Consider the following 8,260-nt stretch of genomic DNA (forward strand, 5'->3'; position numbering starts at 1 on the left):
TCATTGTCTGCCTCTATTCATCTTTGAGCGCTGTTGTCAAGAGTGTGACCGCTAAATTCGTGGAGAGTGCGACTGCTAAATTGACGCCTTGAAGTTTGTTTTCAAATAGAGTTCGCTGCTTATGTCTCACAGTGCAGGGAACCCCTCAACGAGAGAAATAAAAAAAATGAGTGCCGTCGTCACCGAACTTTGCCATTTCTAGTGGGACTACTACCACCACTCTACTACAACAGTAATGGTGCAGACGATTCCAAAAAGCATGAAAATGACGCTGAGGCCCCGGTGGCCAGATAAAGAAAAAGAGTATCGGTAAAAGCAGCGAAATGTGAACTATTCTCTCGCCCACCTGCGAGCTTTTATGCTGACAGAACAAACCCTTCGTGCCTAAACCACAAAGGAGGACGGCACCGCGAGGCATCAAAAAGGGATGACGTATGTCTCGCATGGTGTGCACTACCCGGAGGCATATTGTGGATTTCTTCTTCGTCCGGATACCCCTTTACAAGCACTAGCAAAATTACCTTTTTGCCCCCCCCCCCCCTTTTTGTGTCTTTTTTATCATGAACTGTACTGCTGCGTCAGGCAAAATAATTGGCTTGTTAACAGCAACTCGTAAGGCAGGTCTCGATGAAGTATTGTACTTACAGGCGGTGCCAAAGTCAGCACTGCCGCCGAGTAGCACAAACACTTTGGCAGCTGTGCCTCGTGCCACAGTTGCCGAGCTTTGTGCTGATGCTGGAGTTGTGGGCCGCTTGTGAGCAGGAGTGACTACAGGCCTGTCTCCTTTGCGAGATGCTTGAAACTTATAGCCAAGCTCGCCGGCCAAACCCACCAGTTTTTGGAAGAGGTGCTCCTGCTCGCTGTGCTCTGCATTCAGTTCCGGACGTACAAAGAGGTGCATCAGAAATCTCTGTACTATCCTTTTCAAGCTACATAGTGTTGTATGTACTGCAGCTCCAATGCTATTGCAGAGTTAGAGTCTGAGCAGAGGAGTCTGTCTTGATGACAGTTCTTTTCAGTTGCAGCCACATAACAGCACATTCTAGGATTTGAAGGGGCACACCATTAGCATCGCTGACAAGTTTCAGAAGCGTCCCACCCCCTGACTGTGAGATGAACGTCAAATGTGACCAGAGGGGTCCTAGCTGCTTAACATTCTTAGCAAGGTGCAAAAGCTGGTGTACATTGAAAGTCATGGCACCCGTGCCGTGCAGCAGCTAAGTATTTGACCAAAAAGTCCACAAGTTGATCTGAAGCCTGGGCAACATCACTTGCTCCACAGCATCCTTCAGAAGGAGGTAGACGCTGCTGACGAGGAGAGAGTTGTCCAGGTACTTCTTTCTAAGTATGCCTTCCTAAGCATGAGAGGGCATAGTGGAGTAGCCACCACTTCCACTTACTTGCCTTCCAGAAGGACCTGTTCATCAGAAATCTCGGCAGTGGAGTAATCCACTGTGGTGGTGTAGGCCCCAAGAGCCGCTTTTCAATCCTTGCAAAGTTTGGGGGGCACCAATATAGCATTCCAGCTGTATGGAAGTGTACCAGCTGTCACACATCGGCTTAGTGACCCCCTCCAGGACACAATGGAGATAATCGGGGTTCACACCCCAGACTAAGTTTAGTCCTAAAGCATTGATGAGTGGACTGGTTCCATACACTCCATGTGATGGTTCTCCTTGCTGAAGGGCCACTGCTATGTCTCTTGAGGGGCACATCGTCTTCTCTGGTGCCACCACCCTGTCCTCCTGTACTGTGTTTTATGGAACCTGAAAAAGTATAAAAAGGAGAAACTTCTTAGCCTTAAATTCATGTGAAGTCTGGTAGATACTTAGAAAATGATTGATGTACCAGTTATTTACTGATCTAAGCTTTTCAATTAATGAATTATTCAGTTTCTGTAGACAAATGAAAGTAGTCAAGAGTGATAAGCTTGGTTGACAATGTAAAAGAACTGGGACAAGACAACAAAGTTAGGTGAATCTACGTGCCTCTCAACAGCCTCTTACCATTCAGATATATGCCTTTTTGAAGACACCAAGTGCAGCCATAGTAGCCGTTGTATTGTTTCATGTTGAGTATGGCAGCCCTTGCTGGTACATCGACACAACAGGAGACGCTCAGGACTATTGGCTTCACCAGCTGACCGCCACTTTCCCAAGTAATGGTACTGATGTGGACAATCTCTTGGACAAACTGGTTAAAGAACAGCACCACGTCAGGGTGGCCTGCATTGAACCACAGTCCCCCAAGAAGCATGTTGCTCCAATGTGTGCATACTGGCAGTTCATCCATTAAACACTAGAGTCGCTAGAAGAATGACTTGCTTGAGTTAAAAACTCTTGCTCCATCAGTATCAAATGTAAATGTGATATCGGACAAGCAGCTGTTTGCAGTCCGTGTTTTTATACAGTGCTCCGTCGGTGAGGTCTCTCGCATGACTGTGACCTCTTCCGTCCCTTTTTCTGGAGTGACTGAAAAAGCTATTATGCGACAACTCTATCAGCCAGAAGTATTTCTGCAGAGTGTCTAGTGTCCGGGGAAAACCGGGAATTGTCAGGGAACGGCTTTTCTGGGCGTTCACGGCTGTTCTCGGCGTTCACGGCTGTTCTCGGCGTCTTCGATTCTTGTTTCGTTGGATGTCTGGGGGCCGTTGTAGAGAAATTTGTTTTGCCGTCACCAAATAGTAGAATGAGTTGTCGTCTTAGTTGTGCAAGCACACTTTATTGTATTGTGTGGTGCCACACACTTGTTTTGGCTCATGGAGCTTGCCGGCACCAACGCTTCACTCCAAGTGTGATACGACAAATGCTGGCGAACGCTTGTACGGCACCGTGTGGACAGTTTCAAAATGTTTGTTGTTGCTTTCCATAAGTGAAGAAACTATTCTAAAGCTCTTCTGTGCAGCGTGCACAAATGCAAGTGCTAAGTTTGTCACTCACATGTGCTAAGATTGCGTACATTATTCTGAAACTCCCTAATGTTAGAGTGCTCCAGGCTCAACAGTTGAGATCGGCTGAAAAGGAGCCTGAGTAGCTCTGGCGGTGAGGAGGGGACACTCTGTTGAATTGAGGAGAGAAACAACCACTCGAATCCGCTATAAGTTCAATGAACGAGGTACTGAAAACAAAAATTGTTGCAAGTTAGTATAGAAAGCACAATACAATGCTGATTTCAGTTTTGCTTTGAAGCACTTGGAAATCGACAGGCGCTCGTGGGTGATGGATGCCATTTTCTTCCGATGCGAGACATCTTGTTACTAAGCATGATACGCGCATGATTGCATGTGTCGTGTCCGACACGGACTGCCTATGTCACCGATAAAGCATTCTATATTTTGTGTGCCATGAAATTGGGTTGGCCTAGGTCCCCGGTTAGCTCGAAACCCTTTTTCCCTTCACTCACCTTTCACTGCTAAAGCACAAGTCGGAGACGAGGAGTGCAAGATATGTTTACAATTTTATTCGAGAGAGATTTCTCTGTGTTACACGGGCCACGTCGGTAATTCCAAGCAGATTCTGCTTCACATTGGGAACGAGGAGATAGGCATTCAGTGTCAAAAGCTTTATCAAGAAAGATACATCGGCGTTAAAGTTTTCGCCCTTCAAGTACCATGTTTCTACAGAAGTAACAGTTAGAAGTACAATGGTATGAACTAAAACATATCAAAACGCATTACTCTCTGTGCGTTTGAATAAAATTATCGGAAGTAATTAAATGAGCATTTGGAGAAACTGACAAACTGGTGTGACGAATGACAGATAAAAATAAACAAAAACAAAACTATATACATCAACATAACGAGGAAGAAAATACCAGCACAGTTTACCTCGTGTCGGGGTGACGCCTTTAAAGTGTGTTCAGGAGTGGAAGTACCTAGGTATTCTCGAGTTGTTCTGTTACCTGCTGACATCTAACGATGTATAAAGGAGTACCGAGAACAAGCACATCGGAGGCCGCGAGACGTCTCGCTATTTGTATGTAAGTGAGATGTTCTCAACAAAATATTGCCCGACGAAACCGCTTGCCCCCACCAAATTGTTTACTATCAGCTTCGTGCACACAGTGCCACTATTGCCATTACTTCTGAAGCCAGTTCCAAATAAAGTAGTGGCAGTTTTTCAGCTGCACCAACAGTGAAAAGAACAAAAATAAATATATTCAACGACGTAAAATTTTGAACTCGAGCACAGTTTGCGCTCCATGCGGGAGATCACTTCAGGGGAGTTGGAAACCCCAAAAAGTTGAGGAAGTTAAACGTTAGAAAGGTGCTATTTCAAAAAAGTGCCAAGAGGTCTCTGCCAACAGCCCTTCTCAGAAACAATATTTTTAAGGTGTGTGTTTTAGCAGTGAAAAAACAAAAAAAAAACTAAGGTACTATTCTGAAGGACTACCAATTACATTTTTTAGCTTCAGGAGGTTCAGCTTGGAACGCAGATTCTTGGCCCTAGTTGGGAAAGAACCGGAAGGTTGCGTCTTTAGTGTATCAAAGTTTTTTGAGAGGGTGTCATTTAGTCACTGACCGATTTTTCAGACCTCATGGGGATGAAAAAAAGTATGAATAATAGAACAGTCCGAAAAATAGGCAGGTTACAAAAGTGAACTTTATTACACTCACACTGGCTCAAAAAAGTCTCCTAGGGTGGCTTGCTTCATGGTGCACCTGCATCCGATTGTGTCCGCTTGCACTTGCGCAAGCGTCGTGCTCTTGCATACACATCTAACAGCAATGCCACAGCTTTCACAATGTTCATTGTCGATGGCTGTGGGCGGTCGACATGGTTGTCATCTGAGTCCGACTCACTTTCAGAAGGTTACGCGAGTACACTTCCTGCACAATGTCATCGTCAGTGTGCTCTCCACGCAGAGTTCAAGACCGCTGTCAACTCTGGCGAAATCATCGATTGTAGTTTTTGATGGAATGTCCATCCCATTGCATAGGTCAGCGACCAGAGACTCGCCGACAGCAATGTCCTCGGCGGTGCAGTGGTTTAGGACGGTACCACCATTCATGGAGTCGTTGGTAGCACTAAAGCCCACATGCTTGAAACAATTGGTGATTGTTGTAGGCTACATTGCCCTCTAGGCATCTGTTAGCACGTTGGCCGCTGAAAGAACGTCCACAAGGTACATCTTACCGTTGTCAACGCGAAGAAGAGGGCGGCTAGCAGACGGGATTGGTAGAGCATTTTCAGGTTTCTGATGACCCACTGGTCCATTGGCTGTATTGTATTTGTTGTGTGCGGCAGCAAAAATTCAAACCGAATAGCTTAAAGTTGTGTTCACTTTGCCTTGTGCTCCGCAGTTGTCAACGGAAAATAGAACTTGTCGCCTTTGTTGCTCAAACTTGTGGTCTAGGCAGTGTAGGTAAAACACAAACAAGGCCTCTGCGATCTAAGCCTTCTTGTTGCACGAATACCAGACAGGAAGTTTGTCGACATCCTTAATACATATCGGGTCCTGGGACTTGCTTATGATGAACAATGGCAACTGTTTTGTACCAACGGAAATCTTCTTGGTGCCCTTTAAACATCTAGGGTTTTCGGACTTCCCGATGATAATAAGAATGTGGTAACTTCTCGTCACCGACTGCGTTGGCACCAACCATTACTGCAATTCTTTCTTTGATATGCTTGCCCCCTGAGCAGGTGTCACCGGAGAAAGACAGCGTACGGTCTGGCAGCACTGTGTAGAATACCCCTGTCTCATTGCAGTTGAAGATATCTTGAGGTGCATTCTCTTACAACAACAGTCTCATCTTATTCAAGCGGTAGTCGGTGACTTTGGCAGGATTAATGTCGTCACTTTCCCGCATACTTTCTTGAATGATACCCTGTTTCTCTTGAAACTGCGGAGCCATCCATGTGTGAACTTGAAGTTCTCCACATTCATCCTCAATGCAAAAGTCTCTGCTTTCTGTATATGTGTCACCCGAAACTGGAATTTTCTTTGAGAGCACTCCTCTCGGCCACAGTTGCAAAGCCTCTTCCAGTTCCAGATGCTCTCCTTTTTGTCATTTTTCTGATCCTTGCTGTGAGAGCCTTCAAAAGTGGACAATAACTTGGCCTTGTTCTTGACATACCCAGAAAGCGTCTGCTTCATCAACTTACATTCCTTTGCATCGTCGGCTTGCATACGTCTGTTCTTGATGAGTTTGATAATTGCCGCTCCTTCGAAACGTTTGGCAGCATTGGATGAAGGGGTGGGGCCATGGCACTCGAAGTCTCCAAACCACGTAGTGTTAAAGACGAGATATTCTCTGCGCACAAAAGTGGCCACCGCACCACCGCGGACGTGACGAATGGCGGGGACGAAAGGGAATCCGTTAGTGCAAGGTTGCAAATGCTACAAGAAAAATAGTGATGATGATGATGATAGATTTATCGCAACGGGTGGTATCTTGTGCTACCTAGCAACAAAGCAATATAGTGATGATGATGGCGGCTTGACTTAGCAGCGGCCTAGTAGCGCTGCTACTAAGCGCTGCCAATCCAAATCAACCTAGAATTCAAAATGGTGCTTCGTCAGGGGATTTTTCCCGGTAGCGCTGCCTAATGTGTACGTAAAATCCAGCTTTCGGACTTCGGATCATACGAAAAATTGGTTCTGAATATGTACTATTTCTACCGTGAAGATCAGTGTTCCTCTTTAGGTCCGAAATTAAAACAAGTCCGAATTATCAGCGGCCAAAAAAATCGGTCGGCGTTTGTGCCTTACCCCCATGCATTCCCTCTTCCAAAACAACAATAATTCCAGCCTTGTTGGCCTCGAGTCAATTCAAGTGTCTCTGGCGCAACTCTTCAACCGCTGCACGAATAGAAAGCTTGCCTGGTTGAGGAGGGGATGGAACCACACAGCACATACTGCTGAGCCGAGGAAGTCCTGGCATTGAGTTTCCGGTATTGACGCTGCCACCTGGTATACTGACGCTAGCTTATCCACTTTCTCGGTTGGAAGGGTCAAAGCAAACTTAGGGCTTTTTGAGAGGAGCTCAAATGTGCTCATAGAAAGAGGATTGTCGCATGAGAGAACCGGAGGATCGAACTTGGTTGTCTTGCTGCTTGGATTAGGGGCGGTCACCCCAACAACTACTAACTTCCAAGTGGAATCCAGCTGTCTTGAAGCAGCATTTAACTTCCAGAAGCACCCGCTTTCCCTGGCAACATTCACACTTGAACACCACGAACCCATCGGGCGAACTCGCCGTAATGGGCATTTGCTCGTATATTATGAGCTCACTGTTCTCAATCCTAGGATGATATCCTTTCTTTAATAGCATTGATAGATGCCCCTCTTCCGCAGTTTCCTCTTGCTGCCCCCTCTTCATTGACGTTGACTTAAATGTGCTGACTTGCAACACCTTGTCAAGTAGTCCTTTCAGGTTGTGCAGCCATGATTGTGTCTTCAGTGACTTAGCACGGGTAAAGAAGCCATGGCATATGAATGCGGTGGCCATGCCCCTCTTGTACAGCATCCAGTCAGATGATGAGGTCTGTGCCCTTTTCAGGCACTCAGTTTCCACAATAGCCTCTCGCGCCATTATGCGCTTGAGTTTCTCAGCAGGTTTTCGGTCTCCTCCTCAGGCAGGTCCTGAAGCGCTTCAAGCAGGCTTCGGTGTCGAGGCACAACTGTTGGAAGTGCCGGCACCTGTTGTTTTGAAATAGGGCTCATAAGATGTGACACAGGAGTTATAAGAGTATACTGGTGGACATTAACCTACCATGGTACCATTGCGGAACAGTGCATCATTGAATAGAAAAACGTGTGACTACACCTTGTACTGAGTTTAGGTGTGTTCCAACAAGAAAGATTAGGAGAAAAGCCCTTAAAAAACTGAGATTTACTTTTTGGTGCTCTCTTAATGTCGTGAATTGCGACATGACAGATGTGCCGAAGGCCTTCCATAAGTCTGTCCAGGACACCAGGCTTGACAGCAGAAAGGGCAGGTTGCTTGAACTGAGTGGTTTGCAGCCACATTTAATTTAAGTTGTATTGTTCACCCCTGTGATTCTTGAGATCCAGAAAACAAGGAGTAATCCACCAAACTTTAGCACATCATGTTTTAGTTCGACAAGCCGCAGACCCCCCCCCCCCCCCCATCTAGATTAATATTAAACTCGTATGGCTAATGGCATCAGAGATTGAGATTGGTCAGAGGTGTAAGAAATCTCTTTTAAAACCAAAATAAAAAAGTAGGACTCTACCACTTCCATTCTTAAAAAAAAATTAGCTATGAGGGTTGGAAAAATACACATAAGGTTTC

General features: G+C 45.8%; 1 pseudogene; it reads right to left on the bottom strand.

Annotated features, from left to right (window-relative positions):
* Positions 1 to 5,219: 5,219 nt before the first annotated feature.
* On the bottom strand, positions 5,220 to 5,677 carry LOC120843333 (annotated as a pseudogene).
* Between the last annotated feature and the right edge of the window lie 2,583 nt (positions 5,678 to 8,260).

This window comes from Ixodes scapularis, unplaced genomic scaffold (assembly GCF_016920785.2).
Source record: "Ixodes scapularis isolate PalLabHiFi unplaced genomic scaffold, ASM1692078v2 PGA_scaffold4__175_contigs__length_147842914, whole genome shotgun sequence".
NCBI classification, from domain to species: Eukaryota; Metazoa; Arthropoda; class Arachnida; order Ixodida; family Ixodidae; genus Ixodes; species Ixodes scapularis.